The sequence below is a fragment of the Anas platyrhynchos genome, chromosome 1 (genome assembly GCF_047663525.1).
Source record: "Anas platyrhynchos isolate ZD024472 breed Pekin duck chromosome 1, IASCAAS_PekinDuck_T2T, whole genome shotgun sequence".
NCBI classification, from domain to species: Eukaryota; Metazoa; Chordata; class Aves; order Anseriformes; family Anatidae; genus Anas; species Anas platyrhynchos.
Window position 1 is genome coordinate 51739564 of NC_092587.1, and position 13163 is coordinate 51752726.

The 13163-nt window shown below is 45.2% G+C and overlaps 1 long non-coding RNA gene across 2 annotated transcripts; it reads right to left on the bottom strand.

Moving 5' to 3' along the window:
- Positions 1 to 1863: 1863 nt before the first annotated feature.
- Positions 1864 to 9910, bottom strand: LOC140002414 (uncharacterized). 2 transcript variants are annotated; one of them, XR_011808879.1, is made up of 4 exons: positions 9763 to 9910; positions 8906 to 8966; positions 6763 to 6806; positions 1864 to 4298 (listed from the first exon to the last, which is right to left on the bottom strand). It is a non-coding gene; the product is annotated as an uncharacterized lncRNA (long non-coding RNA). The 2 variants fall into 2 exon arrangements; XR_011808880.1 differs by lacking the exon at positions 9763 to 9910 and adding an exon at positions 9309 to 9737.
- Between the last annotated feature and the right edge of the window lie 3253 nt (positions 9911 to 13163).

Below are 13163 nucleotides of genomic sequence, written 5' to 3' on the forward strand. Positions count from 1 at the left end.
CTCTCTAACCCATCTTGCCCTACCTTGCAGATGGAAGTCCCAAAGGCGCCGAGCACAGGAGCTGCACCACATGCCCCATCCCTGCTCGCTCTCCTGCCTTGCCACGGCAGCTACAGGGCTGGAAGAAGGCCACAGAAAAAGGTGAGTCCGCCCCACCCACCTTCAAGGGTATCTCTTAGGGGCTCCCTTGCAGCTGACACCACCAGCTGTGGACAAAAGGAGATCTCAACCACTGACCACCTCTCTACCCTCCCATTTCCTCTCCCGCAGTAACTTCAAGGTCCCACTGCCTGTGCACAGAGAGCGCTCCACACCACGCAGCCATTCCGCAACCTGCGGCAACAGGACAATGCCCAAAGCCCTGGGCAAAGGGAGCCTCGCACAAGCAAGATCCACAACCTGTCAACGTCTTCTCAGGGAGCTGCAAATCCACATGGTGAGGACACAGACACAAGGCCGACTCGCTGCCACTTCTCAGCGCCTCCCTGTCTGGTGCAAGCTTCCCACAAGCATCAACACAGGGCGCTCCGCAACTCCTGCCACTTCTCTAACACGTCCTCCTCTTGACAGGCACAAAAAGGGACTCCGCGGGCGTGGAAAAGAGGGGCGGCCAACCACCCAGCATCTTGCACTCGGGTCTCTCATGGTAAGCACAGGCCCCTTCCACTTGCCTATCCCTGTGTCCCACCCAGACAAGGCACCAACAAGACTCCTGTCAAACCTGTCGTTCTCTCCTAGGCCACCACAACGGCGCAACTTCTACTGGCAAAGGAATGTCGGAAAAACACCGCAGCTATCGAACCCCTCCCAGTGTGGAAGTTGGCTGGAAGGTTCCAAAGGCTTCCCACCACACATTCTCTCTCTAACCTCTCCTTTATTCCCTGGCAGCTGGAAGGTCCCCACGGCTCAGGACACGGCGCTCCATGCCACCCAAGCACTCGGTAATTATGCATGTTCCCACCTCAAGCAGCACCGTGCCCAAGCGTTGCACAGAGAGAAATTGCAAAAAGGCAGCTCGAGAAGCTCTCCAGGGCCTCCCAGGGACCTGCAAACCCATCTGGTCGGGTCACAAACACGAGGCAGAATGCTGCCGCATCTGAAGGGCGCCTGTCAGATTCAAGGGACCCCTAGGCATGGACACAGGGAGCTGCGCAACTCCAACCTGTTCTCCAGCAAAGTCTCTTCTTCGCAGGCACAAGAAAGGATTGCAGAGTCAAGGAGACCCGGAGCTCCACTGCAACCAGGCTATCTCCAAATCCCGAGCTCTTCCTGTCAGCTCCACCTTCCACACCGTCATGGGCAACGGGTCAGCTCTGCACCACGCGGCACCTCTCACGGTCTGCACAAGGACCTACAACTTCCCCAGAGCTGCGCACACCCAGAGCTCGGCACCACACACCTGCGCTTGAAGCTCTCATGCCCTCCAACACCATGGCGACGTGCCAAGAGACATGGAGAAAGGGAGCTCAGAAACACACCACATCTTTCTAACCTCTCGTGCCACTCAAGGTACACACAACTTCCCCGTAAGCTTGCACAAAGGCAGCCCCGCACCTCTCGCCTCCTCTCTAACCCATCTTGCCCTACCTTGCAGATGGAAGTCCCAAAGGCGCCGAGCACAGGAGCTTCACCACATGCCCCATCCCTGCTCACTCTCCTGCCTTGCCACGGCAGCTACAGGGCTGGAACAAGGCCACAGAAAAAGGTGTGTCTTTCCTTTGACAATCTTTTTCCTGCCCCACTCCATCTATAGCTATAGCTTTTCTTTTTTCCTCAGCCCAACCCTAGCTTTAAATTGAAGCTTGAGCGTTATACAAGGATCCCCTCACGCATTACCCAGTTGAAAAACTTCTCACAGCAAAGTTCCCCTTTCATTCCTCATTTTATTTTTTCATACTCTTTTCAGCCCCACTACAACGGCAGTATGCAACAAGTATTCCTTCTTTCTGTCAGCTTGAACGTCAACCTTCCATAGAAGAATATGTTTTGTCACATAGCTTTAAGGAAAATTTAATATTGTGGTTTTATTCAGAAGCCAGAGAATCCTTCCTGTTAAAAGATAGCTCCCCAAATTTCTCCCAAACAGAATCATAGAACTGGATAATGTTAGCCAGGACCTCTTAAGATCATATAGTCCAACTCATCAGCTACAATGGGTTGCTCAGGGCTATGGATAGACAAATGTTGAATACCTCCATGGATGGAGACATTACAGTCTCTCTGTACAGCTTGTTCGACCACCCTTACATCAAAGGTGTTTTCAGATGGATCATTGTTATAAAATGCTCAGTCCCAACATAGGGTTATAATCAAAGTTTATGATTTATTAAAAGAATAGAGGTAAGCAAACAGCGCTGGGTGCGTCGGGAGTCTCTGCTCCACCTAGACGCACACCAGTTACATCAAGTAGCTGATTTTTATGCTCCTAGGCTAATACATATTCATTACTACCTCTAAAAAAAAACGGGTTATTATAATTAGCTTCCGGGATTCAAACCCTCCTACTGGAGCATGCGCATCAGTCTCCGGTGGTCCCCCTGGAGGTCTCTGGGGGTCTTTCATGCTGAAGGCTCCTATAGTCTTCCTCTCAGTTTTTTTTTCTTGTCCTTCCCCTTTGTACTCCTTGGCAACATGTCAAAAGCTTACACAGCATCCCCTGCAAGTTTTGTCTTCTAGCCGTCCTTCAGCTTCTTTCTTTCTTCTCCTTAATCTCCTGGCCAGATATCAGGGGCTTGCATAGTGTCCCATTAACAGTTACTAGTCGTTAGCAGTTGTTCTGAAACCCCCAGACATCAGAGACTTCAGAGAAAGAACATACAAATACAAATAGCTCTCTATTGACACTTCACGAGTTGTTAAAACATTCCTCACAGGCCATTCACAGGGATACTGCAGTCACATCTTTAGCAGTGCTAAATCAACCACAAAGGTGGCAAAAAGGCTGTAACTGTTAGGCATAAGAGTTCAGAATAACAAAAGCAAATAGGTTCATAGATTTGAGGAATATTTCTGAAGATTTGATAAATTGACTATAATGAGGGGGAGACTGGGACACTGGGAGGAAAGGGAAGAAACCACATCTGTGGAAGAATTAAATTGCCAGTGCAGGACCCAGAGACAGACAGAACTGCTCTCTATTGACACAAAGCAGATGAACATATATCACAATCATCCTGCGTGACAATTTGTGCCCATTGCCTCTTGTCCTGTCAGAGGCATTTTGATCCCTCTCCCTGCCCCCACTTTCCCTGCCCTGAAATTGTCTCCTTAACATTCCAGAGTAATCTGCCTATCGTTGTTCCTCTAATTCTTGTTGGGTCTTTGTGTCAAAATAGATGGTTTCAGCCTCTAACACTAGACTTTCTATAGGATGGAGAAACCATCCAGTGAAGAAATAATCTTGCAGTTATATCACCCAACTTTAAAATCAGAATAGTTGTGATGTAATATACTTTTTATGATGGGAAATGCTGTTTATTCTAATTTTTCAATTTATTAAAATATCCAGCCATTCTCCTTCACCATTTTCTTTCATTTTTTGTCATTTGTCAGAAAAATGACAAAAAGCAAGTAATGTGGTGGTTTTACCTTGATGGGCAGCTGAACTCTATGACTGCCCTCTGACTCCCCCTCATCAATGGAAAATTGGGAAAAAATACAATGGAAAGGGCTCAATGGTTGAGATAAGGACAGGGAGATCACTCACCAGTTATTGTTACAGGCCAAGCAGACTCAGCATAAGGAGCTTAATATAATTTATTGCCTATCACTAGCAGACTAGAACAGTGAGAAACTAAAAGCAAAGTATAAGCACCTTCCCCCCTCATCCAACGTCTTCATCTCTGCTGCTCCTTCACAGTCCCTCTCTGCCCTTGCTCCATGTGGGGTCCCTCCCACAGTATGGTGTCCTTCACAAACTGATCCTATTTGGGCTTCCCACAGGCTCTTTAAGAACTGCTCCAACATAAATCCATACCGTAGGGTCCATCTGTCAGGACCAAACTGCTCCAACAAGGGCAGTAGTTCCTCCCAGATCCCCTGCTCCTGCATGGGCTCCTCTCCCTGGGCTGCAGGAGAACTTCTGCTCCGTGCCTGGAGCACCTTCTACCCTCCTTCTGCGCTGACCTTGATGTCTGCAGGGCTGCTTCTCACTCCTCTCTCCCAGCTGCTGTTGCGCATCAGTTTACCTTCTTAAATGTGCTCTCCCAAAGGCCCAACCAATGTTCCTCACTGGCAGCGGGTCCCTTTAGGAGCTGGCTGGAACTGGCTCTGATCTGACATGGGGCAGCTGCGGAGCTCTGCTCACAGAAAAAGAAAAGAAATTAGAAATTAGAAAGAGAAATCAAAGGACACTTATTAGCTAATAGTTTTCCTGAAGTAAAACACAGAAGAATCAGGTCACAAAAAGAGCAGAGCTCATAAATTTCCGGCCTTTTCAACTGTTGTCTGTTTCACTAAATACTGAATTTAATTTGAAAATGTACTTTTCAAATATCAGACAATGTACTGAATTTTGTGTAAATCCATAGTTTCCAAAACACCTCACACCTTCTACATATGCTTCTGGAATGCCACATGTGTTCCTGGAAAGCATGCAATAAAGTGTAAGCTAGCAGTAAACTTTCATTTACAATAAGCTATCAAATTTTCCTGGAACTCCCTTCTGGTGTTACAAACCTGAAGAAATACCCTTATTTAGTCAGTTTCATGAATTACAGATAGCACTTTCATATCATATTTGTCTTTACATATTGCAAGCTAATTTCAACACTTAAGATATCTCAGATAATTCAGATTCTGTAATTATCGACATTATTTTTTCTCTTCAAACCATAATACAGTTTACTCAAAATTATTACAAATGTTTCAACTACAGTCGTGCATAAAACCGAACATAGGAATAACTATCAGAATTTAAATTCTCCTGTAGTCCAAAATTTAAGATAAACCTTCAACAGACAAGGAAAACTTGATCTTGAGAAATTTATTGAAAATAGTCCCACAGATCCCTTATTTTTTTTCTTTCTTTTCATCTTGTGTTTGTATAGAGAAATAGATTCCTTCATCTTTTATGATAGACTTCTCTCGTGAGGTTCAATTGCTCTTTTTTTTTTCTTTTTTCTTTTTTTTTTCTCTCACTAGACTCATCACTTCATTTTTTTTTTCTTTCTAATGAGTGGTATGTCTCACCAGTTCTTCAGAAGAATTGGAACCTTAACAAGCTTCAGCATTTCCCTTAGCTGTCTGGGGTCCACAGCTCAAAGCTTCCTCACATTTCCTTATTTCAAAATTTCTAGTAGTTACCATTCTGAATCTTCACAAGTTAGGAGCAGGACACCCAATTCCTTATTAAATTATTATCCCTTATTAAATAGGACATGAAGAAGTATTGGCATTTCCTGCCAAATTGCTGATATGTGGAAGATATGAATTTCTCACTCAGACATATTTGCTATGAAATTCTTTACTCTTAGTACGCTATTCAAAGCTATGAAAATATGAAAAAATAAATAACACAACTGAAAGCATTTAAAGTTGCATTTCATGATGCCATGGATATGGTACTCTGCTTCCAGTGTCTCACAATGGAGTTTTGCTTTAGCGCTCTAACAGTTGACAAGAAATTCTCAATCCAGATATCCTGTAACCATTCTAAATTGTGATAGTGAATGGTAAGAGTTACGTTTTGTTCTGTATTAAACTGGCATTCAACTCTTCAGCAAAAGAAAGTCCCTCACATACGTTGTAATGTGTAATTCAAACTTTTCAACACATAATAAAATACTTTAATTTCCTTGACAAAAACCTTACGTGGATCCTTAATTCTCTTTATCACTCACAAGATGCCAGGAATTGTCCTTTCCAGAAGCAATTATAATTTAAAGAGTTCAGCCTTGAAAATCTATTATTTATTTAATCTTGCCAGGGCCAGCAGCTGATGTATCTTCTAAGTAATGACGGTTTTCAGCGTATAATTTGAAGCTGGTGAATTCAGCTTTTGAAGAACATCTTAATTTGTTTGGCTTAGAAGACCAATAACAGGATAATCCTTCACCTCTGTTAGTTCTAGTGTTTGGCTAAGAAGAAATTCACAAAGGCAAGAATTTGTGAGTACAGACCACTTTGCTTGGAATATCTAAATCTGAGATTCTTAACTGACTTGTTTTTCAGTATCTCAGTTTCCAGTATTTCTTGAAACTCTAACTACTCTAAGAACTGTTATAAAGGAGAATGCAAATAAATAGTACCTGTCAAAATCCCAAACAATTTTTCAAGTCAGAAAAATATGAAATGTTTTCCATGTGAGGCATATTAACAGAATTTTGTTTTGTGTATAGAAGACACGTTGCTTCTGTCAGTTTTGAGTCAGTTTTACAAGCATTTAGATGGATAGATGGTGGTTTCATAGTTGTTCGAGAAATTACCACAATTTTTAGTTCTCAATACTAATATGAGAATTGACACCATATTTTTACCAATGTTTAGGAAAAGTTAGCATTAATAATAAAGCTTTTTATTTGAATTTTTATAATTTTAATGATTAATGCACTTGGAGTTTCATTTTGCATCCATAATGTTTTATAATTGATGTAATTTAACCTTAATTAACCAAAAATGATGTTTGTAATTTGAGAATGAAATACACTACCAATTTTAAGAAGTCTCAGAAGAAAATTCCTACAGATGTACTTACAAATCTGTGTTAAATATCCTTACTATAAAATTCAGTTTGGCTTCTAGGAGGAATAGGATAATACTTACTGCAATTCAGAGGATGAAATTCTTCCTTGATTTGGATGTATTCCCTGAAGAAAGTACAGGGTAAGAAAAGAGAAGTGTTAGAACTAGTGGATGTTATGCTTCATGTTTTAGACCTTAATTCATTCCAATATGTACTTTTTTATATATCCACAGCTTTTAAATTTGTCTTCCAGATATTTCAGCTTCTTAAGATTCAAATGCAACATGCAGTTCTCTTTCTGCACATTTTTTTTAATGAATGAAGAATAGATGCGCCTCTGGAAATGACAATTAAGCCTTTTTTTGCCAACCTATATCAGTGGTAATCTATATCTGATTAACATACCTATTTTTTCTGCTCTAATTATGCAATATTACTAGCAGTATCAATATCCTCCACTACTATAATTTCATATCATAATTCAAAAAGCAGCCCTTGTAAATATATCCATTACTTATAAGTATCTGGAATATGTGTTAGGTAGTTATATGCTCTTGTTAGCAACCAGAATTTTGTTGTTATCAAAAGTCTTTGCTTTTAATAAAGACCAAAGACTACTGATGCTCCTTATTAGGCAATTTTTCACTGCTGCTTCACCATGTAGCTAGTTACCCCCAAATCCACTGAGACAGGTAAAGAAACATAACTCCAACATAGTGTGACTGCACATGACTCTGGCTCATTCCTTTTCAGATCAACGTCATGGGTAAGTGGTCTGTATCCCAACAACCCTGGGATCAGGCAGGTTATACGTCACGCAAAGAAGATGGATCACTGCAGAGTGATCCCAGGATCAAAAGCTGTACAAACAGCTCAAAGTCACTTTTGAATGCTACAAATTCCAAAGGAATAAAAAATTTACCATGCCACATACTTCAAGACCAGAGCCCAGAACAGAAGTCTGTGCTTCAAAGCATATTACAAACTCATTTGATTAATTCCCACATATTTATGATGTTGGAAAGGATGAGCCCAAACTTAGAAATGGAAAACAGATAAGAACATTTTATTGCTGTGTCATAAAAAAGAGGAAAAAAAAGAGAAAAAAGAGAAAAAAAAGAGAAAAAAGAGAAAAAAAGAAAACGGATTTTATATGAATGATGGTTCCCAAAACTATCATAATTAGCATGGAGATAAACAGCTCATCTATAATTGCTATGAGCAGTCTACATCCTCCCTCCCTCCTTTCCTCCCTCCTTCCCTCTCATCCAAAGGATAAAAGGATTAGATTATTCCACAACTAACAAGAAGTGGCTCAATAGAAAGAGGCCTGTACACTTAAATAAATCAAAGCGAGGTCTGTTAATATTTTAGGGATTTTACTTTGTGAGAGCGGTGCTGTTCTAACGACTGAAGATAGCTACCAAAATAGCATACACCTGGAACACATCTTCCAGTATAATTTCACCAAAAGAAGTCCAGTTCATATGCTCTAGTTGCCTCAGAAACAGCGTGGGAATAGTAGTAGACAGGTTTAATACCTAAAACAGTCCTCATCTAGTGTATATCATAACAATAAATACCCCATTAGTTAACATGACAGGATTTAACAATGGTAGAGTGGACAAATGAGTCCATGAAAAGTTAATGATAGCTATGAGGTTTTACATTCTTAAAAGAGAGTATTTTCCTAAGATTTAAGAAGACAATGAAGACTTTTTGAGTTTGGATATTACTAGAGGCTAACAGTCTAATCCATATCTATGTATTATGAAAAAAAAAAAAAAAAAAAAGACTACTTATTGAAACATGGAATTTTGTGAAGGAAGAAAAGAGAGAGAATTTTAAATCTTGTATTTCTAAATCTGATCTGCACTTGCATTTCTTTTGGGGAGATAACAACATATCCAGAAATTTAAAAAATAGAAATAACTGGCAGCAGTAAGGGGGCCTGAGTATCTTATTAGCCGAGCTCAGCAAAGTGGAATGGATAAATCACTCTATACAGCCCTTTCTGGTTGGTGTCACAGATCAGCAAGAAAGTAATACATGTCACCTCCTAATAACATGGAGTTTTATAGGTAACTCTGTCAGCTACATAACTGGGACTGCACAGAGAAATTGTAAGAAAAACAGACGCCATGATGCATTTGTTATGCAATACAAAATTGTTGCGTATATTTGCAAATGCTAAAGTAACTTAAAGCAAGTCTATGTAAATACCTGTGGTATGCCTGCAGCTGGAAATCTGATGAAATACTCCATGATGAGAATGCCAATATACCTAGAAATTGCATTCCGAGGTGTGTAGGAGGAATAAATAAAGGTATTAAAGGATCATTTGGACACACGTAAACTGAGAGATCTGTATATCTTTGAAGTTAACTCTCATCATTCAATAATAAAATCAAAATATTTTAAGCAACATTAATCTTCAAATTAAAATTAAATCAGCAGAGAAAACCTATGAAAAGAGAATTGTCTCTCTCCTTCATAAATTTTGTGAATCAGTATTAATTCCATTCCTGATACAAAATGTATGATATAACTGGGATGTCTCCCTCTCCGGACATATTCAAAAGCACTCAGGAAATGTTCCTGGGCAATCTGCTCTAGGTGTCCCCACCTGAGAAGAGAGTTGGACCAGATGACCTTCAGAGGTCCTTTCCTCCCTCAATCATTCTGTGATTCTGTTGCTTCTGTTGGTTTTGATTCTTCAGCATGTGGCACACACTGAAAGCAATTTCGTGGCAAAAGAAAGTGAGATGATAGGATAAAAATCCTGAAAAAAAAAAAAATCTATAAATTGATCTTTTGTCTATGCTACAATAACAGAAGCACAGAACTGTAGCGGTTGGAAGGGACCTCAAGAGATCATCAGATCCATCCCCCCTGCCTCAGCAAGTTCCTTAGAGCAGGAGTATGACTTAGATTCTCTACTGTCCTTCCTCTCCCTCCCTCCTCCTTTACTTCCCAAACCTCCCTAGTCACCCTCCTTTCTTCCCTCTCTCCCCTCTCCCTGCCCTCCTGCATTCAGGCCTTGCTACATTCCTTCCTATTCCCACGACCTTCACTCTCACCTTGTCCTTACTTCCGCCATTTCCTCCTGAAAAAAGTGACGTCACAGTGGGCGGCTCCCTCTCATTGGCTGAATCTCTGTATGACATCACCAGGCCAAGACAGTATAAAAGGGGCCGCAACATACCAAACAGGCAGATCAGCAGCTTACACTTACCAGCAGCTGTGGAGAAAGGGAGCTCTCAACCACTGACCACCTCTCTACCCTCCCATTTCCTCTCCCGCAGTAACTTCAAGGTCCCACTGCCTGTGCACAGAGAGCGCTCCACGCCACGCAGCCATTCCGCAACCAGCGGCAACAGGACAATGCCCAAAGCCCTGGGCAAAGGGAGCCTCGCACAAGCAAGATCCACAACCTGTCAACGTCTTCTCAGGGAGCTGCAAATCCACATGGTGAGGACACAGACACAAGGCCGACTCGCTGCCACTTCTCAGCGCCTCCCTGTCTGGTGCAAGCGTCCCACAAGCATCAACACAGGGCGCTCCGCAACTCCTGCCACTTCTCTAACACGTCCTCCTCTTGACAGGCACAACAAGGGACTCCGCGGGCGTGGAAAAGAGGGGCGGCCAACCACCCAGCATCTTGCACTCGGGTCTCTCATGGTAAGCACAGGCCCCTTCCACTTGCCTATCCCTGTGTCACACCCAGACAAGGCACCAACAAGACTCCTGTCAAACCTGTCGTTCTCTCCTAGGCCACCGCAACGGCGCAACTGCTACCTGCAAAGGGATCTCGGAAAAACACCGCAGATTGAAGCCCCTCCTCGTGTGGAAGTTGGCTGGAAGGTTCCAAAGGCTTCCCACCACACATTCTCTCTCTAACCTCTCCTTTATTCCCTGGCAGCTGGAAGGTCCCCACGGCTCAGGACACGGCGCTCCATGCCACCCAAGCACTCGGTAATTATGCATGTTCCCACCTCAAGCAGCACCGTGCCCAAAGCGTTGCACAGAGAGAGATTCCCAAAAGGCAGCTCGAGAAGCTCTCCAGGGCCTCCCAGGGACCTGCAAACCCATCTGGTCGGGTCACAAACACGAGGCAGAATGCTGCCGCCTCTGAAGGGCGCCTGTCAGATTCAAGGGACCCCTAGGCATGGACACAGGGAGCTGCGCAACTCCAACCTGTTCTCCAGCAAAGTCTCTTCTTCGCAGGCACAAGAAAGGATTGCAGAGTCATGGAGACCAGCAGCTCCACTGCAACCAGGCTATCTCCAACCTCCCGTGCTCTTCCTGTCAGCTCCAACTTCCACACCGTCATGGGCAACGGGTCAGCTCTGCACCACGCGGCACCTCTCACGGTCTGCACAGGGACCTACAACTTCCCCAGAGCTGCGCACACCCAGAGCTCGGCACCACACACCTGCGCTCGAAGCTCTCATGCCCTCCAACACCATTGCGACGTGTCAAGAGAAATGGAGAAAGGGAGCTCAGAAACACACCGCATCTTTCTAACCTCTCGTGCCACTCAAGGTACACACAACTTCCCCGTAACCTTGCACAAAGGCAGCCCCGCACCTCTCGCCTCCTCTCTAACCCATCTTGCCCTACCTTGCAGATGGAAGTCCCAAAGGCGCCGAGCACAGGAGCTTCACCACATGCCCCATCTCTGCTCGCCCTCCTGCCTTGCCACGGCAGCTACAGGGCTGGAACAAGGCCACAGAAAAAGGTGAGTCCGCCCCACCCACTTCAAGGGTATCTCTTAGAGGCTCCCTTGCAGCTGACACCACGAGCTGTGGACAAAGGGAGATCTCAACCACTGAACACCTCCCTAACCTCTCATTTCCTCTCCCTGAGCTACTTCAAAGTCCCACTGCCTGTGCACAGAGAGCGCTCCACGCCACCCAGCCATTCCGCTACCAGCGCCAACAGGACAATGCCCAAAGCCCTGGGCAAAGGGAGCCTCGCACAAGCAAGATCCACAACCTGTCAACGTCTTCTCAGGGAGCTGCAAATCCACATGGTGAGGACACAGACACAAGGCCGACTCGCTGCCACTTCTCAGCGCCTCCCTGTCTGGTGCAAGCTTCACACAGGCATCAACACAGGGCGCTCCGCAACTCCTGCCACTTCTCTAACACGTCCTCCTCTTGACAGGCACAAAAAGGGACTCCGCGGGCGTGGAAAAAAGGGGCGGCTAACCACCCAGCATCTTGCACTCGGGTCTCTCATGGTAAGCACAGGCCCCTTCCACTTGCCTATCCCTGTGTCACACCCAGACAAGGCACCAACAAGACTCCTATCAAACCTGTCGTTCTCTCCCAGGCCACCGCAACGGCGCAACTGCTACCGGCAAAGGGATCTCGGAAAAACACCGCAGATTGAAGATCCTCCCCGTGTGGAAGTTGGCTGGAAGGTTCCAAAGGCTTCCCACCACACATTCTCTCTCTAACCTCTCCTTTATTCCCTGGCAGCTGGAAGGTCCCCACGGCTCAGGACACGGCGCTCCATGCCACCCAAGCACTCGGTAATTATGCATGTTCCCACCTCAAGCAGCACCGTGCCCAAAGCGTTGCACAGAGAGAGATTCCCAAAAGGCAGCTCAAGAAGCTCTCCAGGGCCTCCCAGGGACCTGCAAACCCATCTGGTCGGGTCACAAACACGAGGCAGAATGCTGCCGCCTCTGAAGGGCGCCTGTCAGATTCAAGGGACCCCTAGGCATGGACACAGGGAGCTGCGCAACTCCAACCTGTTCTCCAGCAAAGTCTCTTCTTCGCAGGCACAAGAAAGGATTGCAGAGTCATGGAGACCAGAAGCTCCACTGCAACCAGGCTATCTCCAACCTCCCGTGCTCTCCCTGTCAGCTCCACCTTCCACACCGTCATGGGCAACGGGTCAGCTCTGCACCACGCGGCACCTCTCACGGTCTGCACAGGGACCTACAACTTCCCCAGAGCTGCGCACACCCAGAGCTCGGCACCACACACCTGCGCTTGAAGCTCTCATGCCCTCCAACACCATGGCGACGTGCCAAGAGACATGGAGAAAGGGAGCTCAGAAACACACCGCATCTTTCTAACCTCTCGTGCCACTCAAGGTACACACAACTTCCCCGTAACCTTGCACAAAGGCAGCCCCGCACCTCTCGCCTCCTCTCTAACCCATCTTGCCCTACCTTGCAGATGGAAGTCCCAAAGGCGCCGAGCACAGGAGCTTCACCACATGCCCCATCCCTGCTCGCTCTCCTGCCTTGCCACGGCAGCTACAGGGCTGGAACAAGGCCACAGAAAAAGGTGAGTCCGCCCCACCCACCTTCAAGGGTATCTCTTAGGGGCTCCCTTGCAGCTGACACCACCAGCTGTGGACAAAGGGAGCTCTCAACCACTGAACACCTCCCTAACCTCTCATTTCCTATCCCGCAGCAACTTCAAGTTCTCAATGCCTGTGCACAGAGAGCGCTCCACGCCAC